Raw genomic sequence first — 21,756 nt, 5'->3', positions numbered from 1 at the left:
GTACAAATTTGCTGTCCGATCCAGGCTAGAAAAGTAATTTGAAGATAGAGGGTAGATAAAAAAGTAAACAGAAAGTTGAACTCTGGAAGCCAGAGCTCATTTGGAAACCTTTTTTGAGCTTTCCTGTGGTACTTTATTTTCTGGTAATTCACTCGTCAGAAAGGGCAGATAAGTTCATTTTTTTTTTTTTTTTTCTCTCTCTCTCTCTCTCTCTCTCTTTCCCTCCTCCTCCTGTCTGTTGGATCTGTCAGCGGCTTGCAGGCTGATCTAGACTTGAACAGTAATTATAGCAACTTCCTGAAAGTGAAGCCCCCATGAAAAGTCTGGAGAAATGTTCTTTGTCATGGCCTCTCCATGAGTAATTAGTTCCACATGTGGCCTTCCTCAGCTATTTTGGCTGGCTCTCTGAATGCTGTGCTATAGCTTGACCTAAAGAAACTTAAAAGTTTTGATTTCAAGCCTCCACTATGAAATAATGACTCTGGTCTCCTAACAAATTGCCTCTGGTAGATCCATGCTACTAGGTGCAGCACCGTTTTTCACTGGTAATTCCTGATTCTGTGTTAATACTTTTGTTTTAATGGTATTCTACTGCTTAGTTTCATCGCTGGTTAATTAAATCTGTTGAAATTTGCCAAGCACTGCTTGACAACATGTTATAACATAGATGCCAGTCTGCTGGCATCTACTTTTCTTCTTTTGGTGATGTTTTCAATTATATATACTGTTGCATATTCTGATTATACAGCTCTCTGACTTCCCCTCAATAGTATTCTGACTGAAGTTCGAGTTGCCTCAAACAAGAGCTTGATTAATAGCCCTTCTAGAGATCAAAATGTGAAAAAATTTCTAGGTAGCTTCCAAATTTAATTTGAGTAGCCAAACTAAGAAACTTAGAATTCTTTAAAGAATTAACAGCCAAAGCAATTCATTTCTACTGACCTTCTGCAATACTTTTTAGAAGCAGAAAGATCTCTCTCTTTAAAATGTGTTGGGCTGAATATTTCAAAAGGCTTCAAGTGAGAAGTGTCTTAAAGCATTTGCTTTTCATTAAATGTCTTCTTTTGAATTAACATACTATTAAAGTGTTCAAAAGTTATTATAAGCCCTGCTCACCTGGGGAGGAAGATTAAATAAGATAAAAATGAATTACCCAGCAGTTTAGGATGGAACTAAGAGATTAGCATTAGGTATATCATTCATAGAGAGATTTAAATCATCAATGGAAATTCAGAAGAATTACTTGATATCACTGTACTTCTGCCTCCATACTTGTGTTTTCAGGGCCTATTCCATAGTGGTTGAGCAAGCCCAGTGTGCCTCAACTCCTTTTTTCCCTGTCACTGCTTTACGGTATTACATAATACTGGAAATATGCAAGTGTGACTATATACTACCTAATAGTCTTATTACATGTGGATACCAACTCTGTCTTTTTTGAGTATCTATATGTTTATTCAGGAATCATCACAGAGGAGCCATGAGCCAGTGGGACAATAGTCAGCCAGGAATCCAGCATTCCAGGTGTGGGCTTGTTCCTGCCACAAATAGTGAAAGCCTTTCCTCTGCCCTCTTCTATTTATATTGATGAAACATGCCTTGGGAATTTTTGTAAGGCAGATGAAAGGTGATTCTGATCAGCCTGCTCCATGATTTCATCTTAGTTCACACATCTATACTTTTTCAAATATAGGAGAGATCTGTTTCTCAAATAGGGGTTTTTATGACATTTTATTCAAGGAACTCAATTTTATACTTACCTTTACTGTTTTTGAAGCATTTTAAGTGATTTTCCTACAGAAACAACTGTAAAGGTGGTGTTCCCCTTAGCATATATGCCCATCTCATTGGGCTTCCAAGTGAGGAAAATGTTTTGGAGTTATCTTTCTTCCAAATAGTTCAACAAATATTTATTCTTGCCTGCTCATGGGCTAGTCACAAGGCCAGGGACGGACATTAAGGTGAAAAAGATATGATTCCTGCCCTCAAAGAGCTCACACTTACTTCTAATGTTAGGAATGCTAATCTGTGATCAAGTTCAATCTAAAAAGTCTGCCATGCCTTTATGGAAAGCCCTTGGCATTCACTTGGAAATGGCCTAAGGACTTTTCTGTGTCTGTAAAATTACCAGTTAAATATCTAAAATGTGATGGGCTCTAAAAAGCAAAGTTAGACATGACAAAGACTTGCCTTTGAGAACTAATGTTATTTACCTTGATTATTTCAAAATATATTGACCGAAGTGATTGTTTGAATCAATGGATGGTTTTGGGTGACTACAGAATTTGCTCTCTTTGAAAATGTCATGGATAGGAAACACTGTTTCAGTTGGTTACCATTCCCAAGCTTGGCAAATTTTTATAATTTTAGAAATTCTCAAATTGAAACCAGGACTGAGTCTCGTTTCTATGTATTTATAAAGGAACAGTGTTACTAGTGTTTACAGTTAGAATATTTTGTGACATCCAGGTATGCGTACTTCAGATAGTATTTATATAGCTTTAATTTTTTTGTTACAGGATTAGTTCATGAGCATTATAAAAGTTCAAATAATAGAAAGTATGTAAAGAAAAAGTTAATAATCTTTCCCTCCAACATCCTGACCCTCTCTGCTTTTTCAAATTAATGGTAACAGTTTGATGTGATTCCTTTTACCACCTTCTCAATGGTCATTTTATAGCTTCTTTATAGATGCCCAAATCCTTTCATATACAAAGTATCCATTTCTTATAATAACCTTATGGGGTAAATATTACCATCATTCCCATTTTATTGGTGGTGAAATTGAGGCTCAGAGAGGTTAAGCATATTGCTTCGTGGAATTACAGTAAGTGGAAGAACTCAAATTTTTCTAAGTCAAAGGCCTGTGCTCAGAAGCATATTGTCAGCCCACATAGATAAATTTTTTCCTCTACTGAATTTGTATAGCACTTACATTTCCTGTTAATAACTTGTCAATTATCTGCTGCCTTCTTTTAGTTTTATACTGAAATGTTGTTATTATTTCACATATTTGGATTTTTTTCCCCCAAATAGAATGTGTTAATTGAAGGTAGGAATGGTGTCTTTATACTTTCTTTAACTAGCCTAAAGTAGGCCATTTAGTAAACTATCAAAGAATGAGTAAAAGCTACATAGTATGCGTGTGTTTTCTGATCAAACATTTGTCATGATAATAATTCAAGAATTAAAGCTGTCTTATTTTTTATCTTAAATGGAAAACATGGTACAATTTTAACATATATGTGTACTGCAGTTATGTATCAGATTGCACTGTTCTTTTAGAAATAGTTGTGAACATTGGGCCAGCCATATTTCCTTGCTTATTTTTGGCCTTCTAATCTTCTGGACGCATCCTGTGTAACTATCGGTCATACCATCTTGTGTGAAAAGCAGGATCTAACCAAGATGTAGTGTTTCCTCTCTTGTTGTTTTCTCCTTCCCAGTTTGTATTTGAGATAAAAATCTAGTTGACCCCAGTTCATTGCAAATTAGGGAAGATAGCCCCACTTAGTTTGGCTTTATGTTGTGTGGATTAGCACTTTTTTTTTTTTTTTAATTGGAGGCAATGCTGTCTTCTAATTGCCAGCATTTCCTATTTTGTCAGGGCCCGAAAGGACTGGGAGATTTGTTGTAGCAAAGCTTTCCCCTTTTCTCTCCTTCCCTGACTCTCAAACAAATGGCTGCCTTCAGATCACTGCAGAGAAGTGCCTTCTTAGCCAGAGATGCAACATCAGAGGCTGTAAAATAGAGGAGAAATAGTCCAGAAGAGTTAACAGATTTTCTTTCAACAACTGAAAAAGAAGTTAAATTAGAACAGCTATAAATCATAAGCTTAATGCAACTGATTTTACAGTCTTCAAAAAGCTTGCAAAAAGGCAAAGATTGTGAGAGAGTTGATTTTAAAACATACATTTACTAATGCATGTTTTGTTTTGCCCGTCTCTAGAATTTCCATTGCTGAGTCTGTTTATTTAGAAATCAGCCCCTAACCAAAAGCAGTATATATTTTATGAACATTCTTTCCTCAAATCAATTGAGAAAGATAATGTTACGTCTTTGAGTTTTACTAACCACTGGCGTGCACAGCAGCCATTTCTATATTCCAGTAACATAATACATCCGGCAGACAAACCTTACAAACTCTGGCTCTATTGAAAACCAGTTGCATGAAGGTAAATATATGATTTATGACTCCAGTAAAATTTGAAGTACTGTCTTGAAATCTTTAGGGGGAAGCAAGATAAAGGGGTTGGAAAATTGGTGCTGGCCTTTTCAGGCGGATTTTAAGTGAGAGCGTACTAGGAATGCAGTCTGCTGCCTGCTTCAGCCCCCAAAAGCTGACGAGCGTCATCTGAATGCTATGTGCTATGGACTCTTATTGAATTCCACGTTACAATCAGACTTTAAAATGAGTACTGGCTCACTTGGACAAGAGAAATATGGTGTACTCGGGTCACTGACAATTTTAGAATATTGACTCCTGATGTCTTTTGGCATCACCAATAGTTTATTTCCTTAGTACGACTCAGAAACAAGCATGCATGGTTTCAAAAAGGGAAAGAAAACCTGCATGTGCATCACATAAATACTCAGAAAGCACGTTTTTGCAGGGGTAGAAAAAGTATCCTTTCTGTGGCTAGGGGTGCAAGTGAAGCATATTGGCTACAAGGAGACGTGTGTGTGAAGAGACCTTTCTGCTTTATCCAGAATACCTGCAATTATGCAGTAGATTGTTACAGAGGCTCCAAGTCTTTAAGTGATGATACGCATACCTGCATAATACATGGCACAGTATCTTTATTTTAGGATTTATAATCTTTTGCTATATTCAGAAGGGAAACATAAATTATATGAATTGCTAAAAGGGTTAAATCCAACATAAATCTATTCAGTTGAGAATATTATAGTTACCTTAACTGGCTTCCCAATTCTGTTCATTCTCCAGAGAATTTATTTAAGGGATATATGAGACCATATTAAAATACTTCTATTCATGCCACCATGAGAATTTGCTTTACTTTTATAGACAAATGAAAGCACTTGGGGTATAAATTAGTTCATGTTGAAAGGTTATTTCCATGTTGCAAGTGACTATTAATCACATATCTTTATGAAAGCACTTATTTGCATATTAACCAAAAGTTGCTTCAATTTGCCATGCAGAATCAGATTATGTAACTTCATTGACTCCCAGGACTACAGTGCAAAAGTTGTAGAGAAAGGAAAGTGTACTGTTTTCCATTTTTAAAGGTTTCTTTTGTTTCTTTCTAATATTTTTTTTTTGAGACTTATTTTATACCAGGCCTCCATGCTAGTTTTTCACATGTGATGTAATTTCATCCAACAACCCCGAAAGGTAGGATTTCTCCAAGGTTGCAGATGAAGTGGAAGCAGGAGGCAGTGCAGCGTGAGGGTTTTGGAGCTGGAGGGCGTGGGTTTGAATCCTGTCTTCACAACTCATTATTTGGTGACCTTGGCAATCGTTTAACTACAGTATTCTGAGCTCCAGTTTCCTCATCTGTAAAATAGGGTTTCTCTGAGGACTAAAAGGGGTAATGTGTGAGGAAAGGTTGGATCAGGGCCTGGCGCAGAGGAGGGCTTCATGCAGCTTAGGTACTGCTGGGAGGGCACAGGCAGGCCCCCACCTTGATTCAGTTACTGATCCTCTATTCAAAACCAGGTCCTGTGACGCCAAAGCACAAGCAACAGCAAGTACTGTTCAGGAAGAAAGTGTTATTTTCCTCAAGGTGTTTACAATCTCATTGGGTAAATAAATCATCTGTGTGTAAAACAAGTAAAAATAGAAGAAAATGCTTGATTCTGAAAGAAAGACAACAGGGTTTTTAAAAAACACTGTAGTGGGAGAGGCTCCTTAAGATAACCTTTTGGAGAATCTCCTTGAAAAGTCAGTAATGACCTTCCTCTCCTTTGAGTGTATCTGCTTTTATTATAGTTTTGCATGTATATATTAAAACACATGTGTTTACACAAGCGTAAACATGTGTAAGTGCATCTATGTATATGGGTGTATATATACTTTGTAAATATTTATATAATTTATAAATATTTTTATATATCTATATATACTTTTAAACTAAACCAGATCTCTATATGAGAATTACCAACATCAAAATCAATTCTTTTCCCTTTTTAAAAGCTAAAGCACGTGAATGTTTTTTGTAATCTTAGACGTTAGTTTTAGCGTGTGCACATTTCATTCTTTTTTTAAAAAATTGTGCCTGCCAGAGCTTTATAGCACCAGTTGAAGGTTAACAAGTGAAAATTAGGTAGGAAATGCCTTTGTAATTTTGCAAATGCAACATTTTAAGGGGATTGATTCCTCTACAGGTGGAGCTATCACTGACTGCATTTAAAAACTGCACACACACTTTGTGTAGTATTGGTTTGGTTTTGTTTAGGAACAGTTTACTCCCAACCTTCTGCCTTGTAACAAACTGTTTTCCTCGAGTGCGTGCTACTTCATTTGCATTTCACCTTAGTCTTTTCAAGAAAGAACTAGTCTTGGATTTTATTGGCTAGAATGGATTATGATTGCTTTTGAAATATTGGCTTGTTTTGTTGGGGAACTAGTAGTTTTTTAAATAGTTTGTTTTCTTCAAGGGATCTGGACTCCACTGAAAGTGTCTGAGGGTATAGCCTCAGGTGCTGTCCGGCCCAGTGTATGAATCAACTCACTGGAGATGATGCTTAGAATTCACTCTGCATTTTCAGGGCCTCATGAAATTATTACTGAGAAGCTCATCAAAGAACTAAAAGAACTTAAAGTTCTTTTTTTTTTTTTCCTTCAAGTTTTCTAAACAGAGAAAACAAGAACCAGAATAAGCTGTATAAGAGGAATCTTTTGATTTTTCTAAAAGTAAGTGCCTTCTGCCAGTAGTGAAGCCAGTGTGAAGATAGTTGTACTTACCTCCCTTATTTCATGATTTCAGTCCATGAAATTTTCAGTACTACATTTCAATTGGTTAAGTTTTAGAAAGTTGACTCCCTCATTTTTTTAAGCATTAAAAAGGACAAGAAAGCTAATGGAAGTTTATTTTCCAGTAAATTTTGCCCTGCCTGTTTTCTAAATCAATCTTAATTTTAGTTCCACCTTTGCCTTCAGATCATAAAATAATTGGTGTTAGTCCCCCAATAATGCTCATACTGGTTATGAGCAGTTATGTTGGATCCAACTTGTTAAAGTCAATTCCAACTTCATTTTTTTATTGTTTAATTTTATTTTGCTTTGACAGTATTTTGTATATTCAGACTCATTTAGATGAATGCCACCTCTGTTGCATTCCTATACTGTATCATTTTCAGTGCATTTGTCTGTTGTATGTATATGCAGGGTTTTCTGAATGTATCAAATTCCCCACTTTTTTTTTTTTTTTTGGCTTGGCTTGGCTGTGCAGCTTGCAGGATCTTAGTTCCTGACCAGGGATCGAACCCGTACCCCCTGCAATGGAAGCACGGAGTCCTAACCACTGGACTGCCAGGGAATTCCCCAAATTCCCCACTTAAAAACTATCATTCCCATGGTACATATTTCCTTCACATTAAGTATAGGAGACTTTTAGTGAGTTTTTTGTGTATGTGTATACTGATGGAAACTGTTTGGAAAGACCCTGTTAAAAACTGTTCTTTGTAAGATTATTTCCATAATACAGTTCCCTTTGCTTACCTACATCAGTAGAAGTTTCAAATTAACATTTATAGTGAAACTACTATAGCCAACTATAGCCAAGTTGCTCAGTGCCTAGAGCAGAAGATGTTTGGTGATTTAGTATTCATAGAGATTAAATTAATTGTATTTGATTTCAAAATTTCATCTTTCTTGTACAAATTCCCCTTCTTTGAAGTTAATTTAAACCTTTGCCTTCTTGGATACAACTGAGGTATAAGAGAAGGAGTACCAAAATTGACTGATTCTAGTTCAGCTCTGCCATTTTCTCATTTGTCAAATGAGAGGTGGTTGGGAGGGGTTGGTTGGGAGCAGGTCTGATTTAGATAATAATGACAAAATAAATTGGGATGTTTTTGAAGACTTTTTCAACAATTCATATAGCAACAGCTTGGAGAATTGTCATGGCACTGCCTTGGGGCCGGTGGTTGTGGCGCTTTAGCAGATACCATTTCCACCCTTGGTAACTTCTGTGGTGTTGCTGAATGTCTAAGGAGAGGAAGATCTGAGAATATTAGTTAAACTAGTTATTGTGTCAGAAGGCAGTGGTATGTGTTATTGTACCATACTGTATCTCTACCAAAGTGATCAGAGGGCATTCAGGAGAATAAGCTTATTATTAACTTTTGTTCCTTTCTTCTCCTCCTCTTTCCTACTGTTCTGTCTTCCCTCTCTGCCCCTCCTCTGCTCAGTCTGAGACTTTCTGTAGCTCTTCCCTCTCCTCTCCAGCCACAGTTCTTCCTGATTCTTCTTTAGGAAACAGAGTTGGAATTGAGCTACCAGTAAAAATATGTATTAGACTGTTTAACGAGATTTTGTTTTTTCTCCTTGAATTTTCAATCAGATAAATTTAATCCTGTGTATGCATTGCTTAAAAACAAATAGCTCCAGAACTAAACTAAATTGTTTTTATACTTCCTTGTGGCCTTTAAAATAATCTTCTTCCGAGGCAGTGATTTTTTTATTTTTTGGCCTCACCTCACGGCTTGCAGGATCTCAGTTCCCTGACCAGGGATTGAACCTGGGCCACGGAAGTGAAAGTGCCGAGTCCTAACCACTGGACTGCCAGAAAATTCCCCGTACCGTTTTGCTTTAAATCGGCTTTCTCATGGCTCCAGAGAATATTGCATATTAGGTATTTCCAGATAACCTTATAGACCTCATTGTCCATTCCATTCATTCATCCATTTGTTGTTTGTGCTCTGCTGATTCTTCTCAGACTGTTGCTTGACTTGTTCTGGCATTTATGTCTCATCTTTTTCACTTGATTATAAACTTTTTGAGGGCAGGGGCCACACCTGTAGCTGCTATGTATGCTGCACAACGGCTGCCCAAATGGAATCAGGTTAATAAACATATATTGATCAATCTGAGATTTTCCTGAACGTGAAGAGTCAAAGAAAGGAGATTCCTTCTTAAGTAGGAATCAAGGCCACCCAAAATCACCTTCCTAATTACATTTTTAACGTCTTTATTTACCTTTACAAAGACTTTAAATGTAAACTGCAATGCAGAATGCTATAACGCACAGGCCATTTGTAGTGCATTTGAGAGTGTGCTTAGAATGTGCCACAAAATGCTACAGATGCCATCTTACTTAAAAATCACTCAAGGAAGAATTTTTTAGATGAATGTCTGCTCGGAAACGACTGCCAGGAGAAATGTGGAAACCACATGAAATTCACTACATAAAGAAATCTGGTTTCCATTTCTGCACCACATTTTGTGCTAGCAGGAAGAAGATAAACAAGCTGTTTAAAACTAAAGTGAATAGCAAAGGGATTAAATTTTAAAATCCTGTATCGTAAATGTATTTTGGAATTTGTGAAATTTAATCCCATCACATAGGATCCTTTAAGAAGGGAGAAAATATGTTGAGTCTTCTAGTCTTAGATATCTCAGTGGAATGGATGAGTAATTTTGCTTCCTGTTGATGAGTAGTAATACTCTAACATTTGTCTTAGTTGAAATTAAAACGAAAGTCTCATTCTGGTTTTTGGTAGGCAGACATTCTTTTGAGAGAGAGAAAGGGAAGAAAGCAGAAAAACCCTCTTTTTTTGGTTAGCTTTAGATCATCCCTTTTAGGGATAGGGGAATTTTACTGTAGTGTTTTAATTTAGCTATGTAAAACTTGATATGAATAGGTGTATGGATGGGCTAGTTGGGAGTAGGAGGGTTCAACTGTTTTAATTTTCAGAAAAATATTCTGGAGATTCTTTTTTAGTTTTCTATTTAGTAGCCCTTATATATTTATAATTTAAATAATAAATATAAATAATTTATAATTTATATAATTTAAATATATTTGAAGTTGGCATTTAAGGAAGAATAAACATGATTAAGATAAAGTAGATTGTGAATAATAAAAATGTTAACATTTAAAATATAAAGACCAATCATTCAAATTGTCATTTCCCTTTAATAAATGTGACCAGATCATACATACCCATGTTTAGGAGTAACACACCTGCATTTCTGAATTCAGTGGGCCTTGTGCTTTGAAAAAAAAAAAAACAACTTGAGCTCAGGATTACGAAATCAAGTTGATTATATACTTGAATAGATTAAAACTTTTCCTTCCACAACTTAATTTCCCACTTTATGTTGGAAAGGGAGGCTGAGTTGTTTAAGGTTTATTTTATATACTCTTATTTAACATGGTGTTTTTTGGGGGTTTGTTTTGTTTTGCTTTTTACTATTTTAACTTCCAATCTGAAAACTTTTAGCTGGCTACACTTAATAACTAATACATTATTTGTCTAAGCCTACATTTATAGCCAAGGTGTCTTGTGTCCTTGGAAAGTGCTGTTTTTTTAGATAAGATGTAAAAATAAACTTCCAGTCACTCCATTCATTTGTTCTCTCATTCACTCATTTACTCCGTAAACATTTATCAAACTTCTACTATGTTACAGACACTGTGCTGGAGATAGAAGGATAAATAACACAAAACTCATGCCTTCTAGGAGTTTGTTTGAGATTACTTAAAGGGCAAAAACCGTTGTTAAGACGAAAGAATGGTTTCAATCTTTTGGATAAATATATAGTTACAAAAATGCTCAGGTTTATCTAACAGTATGCTGTTATCTGTTTAAACACTGCAGAACTAGATTTTCTTTGTTTTTTGTTTTTGGGTAAGCAGTAGAATAGTGGTTGAGTGTACAAACTATGGAGCTCGATGGCCTGGGTATGTATCCGGCTCTACCACTTACTTTGCTGTGTGACCTTGGGGATATTACTTGCCGTTCTTGTGATTTGGGGATGAAAGCTCTTTACATAGTGCCTGGTGTTTATTAAGCACTTTAATAAATGTTAGCTTCAGGGATGATTTTCAAGATATTTAACAAGCAGTATAGTAGAAGCACCAAACACTTAGAGCTGCTATTGGCTATAAAATCTGATATGACCACACCAGTGTGTATGGTCCAGATCAGCTCATTTAGCCTCTATTGTTATTATTGTTTCTACTTAAAACTTCTGAACCAAGCTTTATGCCTCACCCCCATCCCATCCTATGGACCATGACCCTGGGCCAGGCTCTGTGGAGCACACAGTCCTGGAGTTTCTAGGTGCCTGCAATTCATATTTTTAAAATCTTTTTATTTTTAAGTAGCTAGACTTAGTGTAGACTTATTTTCATGTTCCAGACAATTTGAGATGCTTTTCTTAACTAATAACTTTGAGAAAGACACCAGAGCCAAGCCTTGGATTCTCTGTTTCTTTCCCCTAATGTTGATTGGTAATTGTGATAGTGTAGGTCTTATTCTTTTTTTTTTTTTCCTTCCTTCTTCTTTTTCTCCACTTCTCCTCTCCATTCCTCGTTTCCTCTTCCTCCACCTCTTTCCTCTCCCCCCAACTCCTTCTTATTATAAGAAGAAAATAATATCTAAAGCTAGTTGCCTCACATTCTTTTTTAGAAAGACATGTATACCATACATAAATTTACTCTTTACAGTAACTGGTCAGTAGTTTGTGGTAAGGGTAGAATGGATATAAGAGCATTTGCGGAAAGTTAAAAGACATATGAGGTGCAAAAGACTGTCATTTTCTCATTTGTCAAAGGAGAGGTGGTTGGGAGAAGGTCTGACTTAGATGATAATGACAAAATAAACTGGGTTGTTTTTGAAGACATTCTTCAACAATTCATACAGCAGCAGTCTGGAGAATTGTTTCAACTGACACTAGTTGCTTAACTGTAATTAATTCACTTGATCTGTCTGTTACATTTTCTCCATCTGTTAAAGTGGCATGCTAATAGAACCTTTCTCATAGGATGTTGTGAGGATTAAACAAGGAAATACATATTAGGCACTTAGAACATAAATTTCAATAGTCATTTAATTTATTGTGCTTATCATGCACTTAGAATATAGCTAGGATTCAATAATTTTATTTAATTTATTCAGCAGATATTTAGAGTACTTACTATGTGCCAGATACTATTCTAGGCAGTGGAGATACAACAGACAAAAATCCCTGCCCTCCTGACAGACCAGTGCTTTGGAAAAAAAATTAAAGCAGGAAAAGGGAGCAGAGAATCTAGGAAATGGGTTGCAATGTAAAATAGGGTGGTTAGGAAACATGATGTTGGAGAAAATATGTGCAAGTGGTGAGGGTATGAATACACAGCTCTTGCTGGGGAAAGAGCCTTTCAGGTAGAGAGAACAGTATATGCAAAGACACCAAGGCAAGAGTATGCCTGGAGGCCAGTGGGCCTGGAATAGAATGAGAGAGAGTAGGAAGAGGTGAAGTTGGTACTAGAGACCTGCTTAAGATCTGAATGATACAATGACAGGCATAGAGAAGGGGGAACAGGAACATACCAGAGAAGGCTTCTTAGAGGGGAAGGTAGACCTAGGAAATGAATAGACTATGAAGTGCATGGAAAAAGGAGAACATTCCTGTTAAGGGAAAGAACAAGAATGAGAGTGAAGGCACAGACAGTGGAGGAGGTACGTTTTGATTGCATCCGAGTAGTCTGTCCAGAACAGAGGGTGAACAGTGGGGGAGGGAGGGACACAAGATTGGATAAATAGAGTGGTATTGGATGATGGAGCACCCCAAAAGTTAGGCAGAGGACTTTTAGTTTCTGCTGATTTAAAAAAAAAATGTTTCTAGTCAATAGATGCAAACTACTGATAAAATCTTTTTTTTTAACATCTTTATTAGAGTATAATTGCTTTACAGTGGTGTGTTAGTTTCTGCTTTATAACAAAGTGAATCAGTTATACATATACATATGTCCCCATATCTCTTCCCTCTTGCATCTCCCTCCCTCCCACTCTCCCTATCCCACCCCTCTAGGTGGTCACAAAGCACTGAGCTGATCTCCCTGTGCTCGGCGGCTGCTTCCTACTAGCTATTAGTTTTACATTTGGTAGTGTATATATGTCCATGCCACTCTCTCACTTTGTCCCAGCTTATCCTTCCCCCTCCCCGTGTCCTCAAGTCCATTCTCTAGTAGGTCTGCATCTTTATTCCTGTCCTGCCCCTAGGTTCTTCATGACCATTTTTTTTTAGATTCCATATATATGTGGCAGCATATGGTATTTGATTTTCTCTTTCTGACTTACTTCACTCTGTATGACAGACACTAGGGCCATCCACCTCACTACAAATAACTCAATTTCGTTTCTTTTTATGGCTGAGTAATATTCCATTGTATATATGTGCCACATCTTCTGTATCCATTCATCTGTCGATGGACATTTAGGTTGCTTCCATGTTCTGGCTATTGTAAATAGAGCTGCAGTGAACATTGTGGTACATGACTCTTTTTGAATTATGGTTTTCTCAGGGTACATGCCCAGTAGTAGGATTGCTGGGTCATATGGTAGTTCTATTTTTAGTTTTATAAGGAACTTCCACACTGTTCTCCATAGTGGCTGTATCAATTTACAGTCCCACCAACAGTGCAAGAGGGTTCCCTTTTCTCCACACCTTCTCCAGCATTTATTGTTTGTAGATTTTTTGATGATGGCCATTCTGACTGGTGTGAGATGATATCTCATTGTAGTTTTGATTTGCATTTCTCTAGTGATTAATGATGTTGAGCATTCTTTCATGTGTTCGTTAGCAATCTGTATATCTTCTTTGGAGAAACGTCTATTTAGGCCTTCTGCCCATTTTTGGATTGGGTTGTTTGTTTCTTTGATATTGAGCTGCATGAGCTGCTTGTAAATTTTGGAGATTAATCCTTTGTCAGTGCTTCATTTGCAAATATTTTCTCCCATTCTGAGTGTTGTCTTTTGGTCTTGTTTATGGTTTCCTTTGCTGTGCAAAAGCTTTTAAGTTTCATTAGGTCCCATTTGTTTATTTTTGTTTTTATTTCCATTTCTCTAAGAGGTGGGTCAAAAAGGATCTTGCTGTGATTTATGTCATAGAGTGTTCTGCCTATGTTTTCCTCTAAGAGTTTTATAGTGTCTGGCCTTACATTTAGGTCTTTAGTCCATTTTGAGGTTATTTTTGTGTATGGTGTTAGGGAGTGTTCTAATTTCATTCTTTTACATGTAGCTGTCTAGTTTTCCCAGGACCACTTATTGAAGAGGCTGTCTTTTCTCCATTGTATATTCTTGCCTCCTTTATCAAAAATAAGGTGACCATATGTGCATGAGTTTATCTCTGGGCTTTCTATCCTGTTCCATTGATCTATATTTCTGTTTTTGTGCCAGTACCATTACTGTCTTGATTACTGTAGCTTTGTAGTATAGTCTGAAGTCAGGGAGCCTGACTCCTCCAGCTCCGTTTTTCTTTCTCAAGATTCCTTTGGCTATTGGGGTTCTTTTGTGTTTCCATACAAATTGTGACATTTTTTGTTCTAGTTCTGTGAAAAATGCCAGTGGTAGTTTGATAGGGATTGCATTGGATCTGTAGATTGCTTTGGGTAGTATAGTCATTTTCACGATGTTGATTCTTCCAATCCAAGAACATGGTATATTTCTCCATCTGTTTTGTGTCATCTTTAATTTCTTTCATCAGTGTCTTATAGTTTCTGCATACAGGTCTTTTGTCTCCTTAAGTAGTTTTATTCCTAGGTATTTTATTCTTTTTGTTACAGTGGCAAGTGGGAGTGTTTCCTTAATTTCACTTTCAGATTTTTCATCATTAGTGTATAGGAATGCAAGGGATTTCTGTGCATTAATTTTGTATCCTGCTAGTTTACCAAATTCATTGATTAGCTCTGGTAGTTTTCTGGTAGCATCTTTAGGATTCTCTATGTATATTATAATGTCATCTGCAAACAGTGACAGCTTTACTTCTTCTTTTCTGATTTGTATTCCTTTTATTTCTTTTTCTTCTCTGATTGCTGTGATTAAAACTTCCCAAACAATGTTGAATAATAGTGGTGAGAGTGGGCAACCTGGTCTTGTTCCTGATCTTAGTGGCAATGGTTTCAGTTTTTCACCATTGAGGATGATGTTGGCTGCAAACCACTGATAAAATCTTAAAGTCCAAATTTTAAATCCATCTAAACTCTATATACATAAAATTCTGTGAAGTTTGTTTTCAGAGGCAAATAAAAAATATAAAATTAAAATAATAGTTTTGATGTATAATAAATAAAAAAATATTGATACTTTTTAAAAAAGTACTTACTATTTAATAAAAGATTCCCAAACACTCTTTTGTGTGAATTACAGTTATACACATCATGGCTTGATAAACTATCAATAGATGTTGCTTCAAATATTAAAGTCATAATCCTTTATATGAGTAATCTTGGTGTTCTAATGGTTCTCTTCTTTATGCCCATAATCGAGCTTTAAACATAAGTTGTTTTGCTGGCTACTGTGTCTACCTGATTTCATATTCACAAATAATGGTACAAAATGAGAGAGTCACATGAGCCAAGTCATTTTAATGGTCATGTGCTTCCTTTGGAAAATTATCTTGCAGTTTGAGACCCATTGGCCTTATTAATTAATTTCTACCTCTTTTAGTTTTCTATTCAATGCCAAGCTATGCAAAAAGGTGATAGGATGGACAAAAAGGGCATCTATAGATGGGAAAGAACAAGCAGCCTGTTAGGTTCATCAGACTTTCAGATGTCCTCATTGGCTCATTTTTTTTTTTTTTTTTTTTTTAGGTAGCTTTTTTTTTTTTTTTTAAACATCTTTATTGAAGTATAATTGCTTCACAGTGGTGTGTTAGTTTCTGCTTTATAACAAAGTTAATCAGCTACACATATACACACGTTCCCATATCTCCTCCCTCCCGAATCTCCCTCCCTCCCATCCTCCCCATCCCACCCCCCAAGGCGGTCACAAAGCACCGTGGCTCATGTTTTTTCCCACCTAATCTCGTTAGAAGAACAGCTTTTACTTGAAAATGTCTCCATCATCAAATGACTTCTGCTATTTTGTTTCAGCTACAGTAAGTTCATCTCACAGTCCGAGACCGCCATGGTGAATATGCCCTGACTCACACAGAACTAAACTTATTTTTCCCATAAATTGATCCTCCTTAGAAATTTAGCATTACATATAAATATGTTACTTGATCTTCCAAAAGTGAATGAGATTCAGTTCTAACTTGATTTTCATGAAATCTATTTTAAGAAATAGATGATGTGCTCATCAGTTGAGTGACACAGCGTAGAATATTAGGAGATTTTTGATTCTATTCCTGACTTTACTCTGATCCTGCAGCAAGGAATTTGGCTGCATGCGTGCTCCCTGTTAATGAGTCACCTGAGTGTCTCTGTGCAGTCAATGCAAAATATCAGCTAATACCCTTAATAGATTTTTACTGAAGGACTGTGCAAACTTATTAGTCCGGTATGTGCTGTAAAATGTGAATAACTTTCAAAAATCGTAACAATTACTCTATTATAATAGGTTGAAATACACTCTTTAAAACAGTATGGATTCATTAACTTTGGTTTGGAGACTGGATTATTTACTCTTTTCATCAGTGATTTTGATGACAGAACTCAGAATAAGTTCATTAGTCTTTGGATAACAATTAGGCAATGATGTTGACCTCCTGTGTGCTCTAAATACAAAGTGGCACTTGCTGTTCAGTCAAACAATGAATAAAAGGTAGAATGCAGTTCAGGAGAAACAAATGAATGACACGGGGCTAAAGAGAAAAACCACGACCTCTTTGTTGTCATGGCCCATTTCTTAGCTTAACTTCAGCATTACAGGACTCTTATTAAGAGTTTTTAAGAAGTTTACCACAACATTAGAATGAAATAGTAGGGATGTGAACAGAATCAATAAAGTATTGCTGGAATGGTGTGGAGAGAAGTTATGCTATGTATCAATCAAGAATAATGCTTCCCCTCTGTTCGGCGTTGGTCATATTTATTTGAGATATGATCCCATTTAATGTCCATATTCTAAGAGAGGTATGAAAAATTTGAGGAAGGTACCATAGATGAGCAACTAAAGTGATTCAGGGTTGGAATCTGGCAAGATGGAGGGAGGTCCAGGGGTGTAAGTTTAAGAAAGAAGGTGTTGTTTTGACTGGGTAAGAAGCTTAAAATTGACTTAACTGCCTTTAAGTAAATTAGATTTCAGTGTAAGAAGGGTTTTCACCCACACTTCATCTTCTAAGGGAAAGTAAACAAAATAAATTAGTGTAAATTGCTACCAGAGACTTAGATTGAGCAAAAGAAAGAACTCCATGGAATCTATTGCTGTTAAACTCCAGGAGGTACTGATAAATTATGGATTTTTTTCTCTGTGATTATCTTTTAAAATGAGATTTATCCATCTTGCTTGGATGATTGCTTACCCTGTTTCCTAAGAGTGTGATTCTCTAAGGCAATATTTTGGCTGAAGTGTATTAGCAAAGGAATTGAAAAATTAGTTCTGTCCCCATCATTTTGTTAAATTTCTTGCTATTCATGTACTTCAAAGCATTCATTTGACAAATACATATTGGGCATGGACTTATGTTAGCAAATGTTTTTATAATGGTAGGAAACAGCAATACATGCAATTATTGTCCCTGAAAAACAATACATAATATCTTGCCTAAACTTTGCTTCTGATTATTTATATGGAGTTTTATGTAAAGAAAATACTTCAAAGCTTGTATAATATAATGGCATATCTGTTGTTGCTTGCTTATCAGCTTTCAGATTTCCCTAAGAGAATTCATGATTTGTAAGTTCAAAAAATATCATTTTGGGTCACATAATAGACATAAGGGCTGCTTTCCAAACATTTGGCAACAAATTCTGACCTCCTGTTTAATGTTAGGTAGCTTAATGTAAGATGCTGTTATAGTAACAATTACTCAGAAACACAAACAAATATGCAAAACAGATAAAAGATGGCTTTCTAATGTATTTCTCCTGCTTTAAAAATACTCCAGTCAGGAGTGAGAAAGATACTTTTTAAAAAATATCTTTATATTTTTTGAATTTTGAACTGCATGAGTATATTGCCCATTTAAAATGTTACCTTATAATATTAAAAAATATATTTTTAAATACTTCAGTTTTTGTCTTAAAATTTCTTATAAATTCTTCTTTGAAACTGAAAAAAAAAATCAAGATCCACAGAATAATTTAATCTATTTTAACCTATACTCAGATCATTGCATTAGAGTGTTACTCTTTTCATTGTTTTCAGGGCTTCAAGTAAGGTGGCCTGAATAATAGACATAGAGGACATTCTGAGAATGAATACCTGTCAAAGCTTTTAAATATTACTTTGATGGAGAAGCATGTATCTTTTTCAAGGCACTTAACATAAGCAAGCATCTGGTAGGATTCTGTCTCTTCATGCAAACAGGTGTCCTTGAGACTTTATATTGAATTAACCACTTTTTCAAATAAGGAAAGAAAATACAGTTAGAAACAATTGAACAGTACCTCTACTTTCTCTTATCATGATAAAGTGACAAGGGAGAGAACTAGCATTCTTTTTTCTTTTCTTTAATTTTTTTTTTTTTTTGAGAACTTTCTATGTACCAAGATAATAAAATACAAGTTAAAGCAATAGGCAGTGTTAAGGGCTGTGTTCAGCTTAGGGTGCTATTACTTGGTATTATGACTAGAGGACCAGAAATACCCAAATCCTCTGGAGACCACAGCAACCACTCCCCCCGTGGTTTCTGAAGAAGGAATAATGGCAAAGAAAAGCAAAATAACACCTCATTATTTCCTGGGGATTTGGCCCCAAACCCCAGCACAAAGAATGCTGGCCAGATGGGCCAGACCACCTATCTGGAGCAACCACTTGAGGTGGTGAGGCCTAGTAGCTTCAAACCAAAGGAGGCCTCTTCTGTCCTAAAGTCCATATTGCATTTTTGCCCCTTATCACACTCCAACCACTTGTAAGAAGGAATCAAGGGAGAGTGATGTGTTTGGGCCTGGGGGAAATGAACCTTGACCCTAAAGATGCCAAGCACAGGGGGAGGATGTAAACCACTGAGAAAGCCACAACTGTGTATGCTGCTGGGTTCCTGTTCAGCCTTTAGCAAAAGTAGCCCAGTCTATCAAACCACAGCAACTTCTCCTCCTGGGGGTGGTGTGGGACAAGTGATGTGTGAGGAAGGTGGTGGGGAGAGTGGTCTTAAAGGGCACATTCTCCTAAGGGCAACAGGCTTGGCAACGCTGTTTGTGGTGGAAAGTAAATGAGCCACACTGCTGCTTTTGTTTCAAAGTCCAAGGCACACATCCCTCATGTTTATGCTAATGGCACATGCAACTCTTTGTCCTGAGGCTGAGGACTTGGAGCAAATGCAACCTTGTCATTTCAATCAAGTTTACAATGTAGGCTCATGATCTAGTTTCAGTGACTGGCCGTTTTCAGTCTATCCAAGAAGCAATCTTAGTTAAGTCTGGTTATATGTAGGTATGTGTTAAAGACCTAACTGGTCTTTAACCAGATTAATCTTTCAAAAATACAGCTTTATTGGGTGAAGAATGGACGGGAAGTTTCTGAACTGTTTTTCCAGCTCTTAGGTAAGTCTAAAGTTATCTCAATATAAAAAGTTTTTTAAAAAGTAGAAAACGAAAGACCAAGACAATAATGTGTTTAAGGAAAAAAAAAAATAGATGAAAGTGTATGTCTTTAAGGAAGTAAAGATATTCGTATATGTTTAATATACAAAAAAATAGCTTTTATGTTAACACACTGCTCAGAAACTTTCAGTGACTTCCTGTAGTTTATAGAATGCAATTCAAACTCTTTAGCCTTGGAATTCAAAATCTCTTAACCTAAGCCCCAGTCTACCGTCCCTGTAAAATAAGTTACTATCACCTACCCTAATCCAAATCTCTAGCCAAATTGGTCTCCTTGCTGACCTTCAGTGAGGATTTCCCTCTAGGATGCCCTCCATCCTTCTGGCTCATGAAATCTACAACAACCCTGCAAGGTACCTAAAATCTCCCTTCTTCCAGGAAGCCTTCCCTAAATACTCTCAGCCCATGGTAATACCTTGTTCTTCTGTACTCTTAAACCAAATAGTGCATTTAAAACTTTAACGCTTCTATTTATTAAAACTCCTTATTTTTAATGTCAATTTTATGTGTATATGTCTCATCTCTCTACTAGAATTTTTAAGCTGCTCAAAGTCAGGGCTTTATATATTTTTGGAATTCCCCACATTGCTTAGAATATTTATTCATTCAATAAACTTTTATCAGTTACCTTTTATGTGCCAGGCACTGTGCTGGGTGCTGGGAAAACAAAGCAAAGTTTAAATATTTAAATATTTCTTAAGGAAGCCTTTCTTGTTTCCCCCAGCCGGCTTAATCAGAGGGTCTCTCTTTTGGGGTCCCATTGCATCTTGCCTTTACTACTATCTTACTTAGAGGTATCATGCAGGGTCGTTTGTTAGATGGTGTGGCTGTCTCTTCCTTTAGACTGCGAGCACTTTAAGGATAGGCGCTCAGTCTGTTTTCACTGTGTCCCTCATGCTAAGAATAGTGCACGTACTAGTGCTCAGTATATGCGCACTGAATGAGACAATTACACAGAAACTGCAGCTGAAGGTCGTGGTGGGATAATTATGACTGAGGCCCTCACTTAAATAGGTCATTAGCTTTTAGGCAAGCTGTCTGAGAATCACATTCTTAGGATTTTTTTTTGATACTTTCTTCAATCAATGTATAATTTTAGTCATGATGTATGCATCATTACTAGCATGCCTTATGACACAGAATTTACACACACAGTTATGTGGATACATCAGCCATCATAGTGGTCACTTTACAAATCTGCAGATATACAAACTTTTTGAACTCCAGGAATGTGTGCTACCAACTCTATAATAATCTCTAGCAACAGGTATCAAGTCAGCATTAGACCTGAATTCCTTGAAGGCAAGGAATCCAATTTGGGTTTTAATCCATATTTGTATCACAAATGTCTAACACAAGCCAGGTACCTAGAACAGAGTATGTGCTTAATAAATGTTTGTGGAAGCAATAATTTGAATAATTACAGTTCTTCTCCCCACCCTACATCATTTTTTCACTAGCCTTTTTAATCTCTTATGGTTTTATCAGAGCTGCTAAGAATGGAACTTACTGACTTGAATTTCCTTCTACTCTCCCTACTTTTGTGCTCTAAAATCCTGAAATGACTAAAAGTGGCAGCTCCGAGAATGAAAAGGAGCAAAAAATACTTTTGTGATCTGAGAATTCATTTTCAGATCTATATGAATGCCGAAGGATTGAGTTTTTAATTAGATTTTAAACTGAAAATTGCTCATTCCTTACTAACAAAGAAAAACCTCATGATTCTTTTACATAATTGGGGTCCTCAATTATTTCTAGGAATAAACAGGCACATAGTTTAGAAGAATTTATCAAAGTCAATGTACTGAAATTTTAAATCCAGCTACAGTTATTTAGCTCACACTGCTCCAAAATACCTCAAAAGAAGTTGAAGTAGAGAGACTCCAAGTTTTTAAACTTGTCTTGATAACTCATATTACCACAGTAAGATTTTTTTTCTTAAGTGCAGTTTCCTGCAAAGTGGAGATTAATTCCTGATGCTTTGAGGGTTTGGGTTCTTCAGATAAAAGACTACAAAGGGAAAACATGAACATGCCATCTCCGGGAATAATTATACTCTTTAGATTTCATGGATGTTATACTGTTC

The 21,756-nt window shown here is 36.3% G+C and overlaps 1 protein-coding gene across 6 annotated transcripts in view; it reads left to right on the top strand.

Annotated features, from left to right (window-relative positions):
* The window catches only part of DNM3 (dynamin 3), a 576,662-nt gene that overhangs the window by 319,090 nt on the left and 235,816 nt on the right, over positions 1-21,756 (top strand). The window lies entirely within an intron of this gene.

Source organism: Balaenoptera borealis (genome assembly GCF_965194805.1).
Source record: "Balaenoptera borealis genome assembly, chromosome: 1".
In the NCBI taxonomy this organism is placed as follows: Eukaryota; Metazoa; Chordata; class Mammalia; order Artiodactyla; family Balaenopteridae; genus Balaenoptera; species Balaenoptera borealis.
Note: the sequence above shows the minus strand (reverse complement) of the source record. Positions and strands in the feature narration are given on the sequence as shown.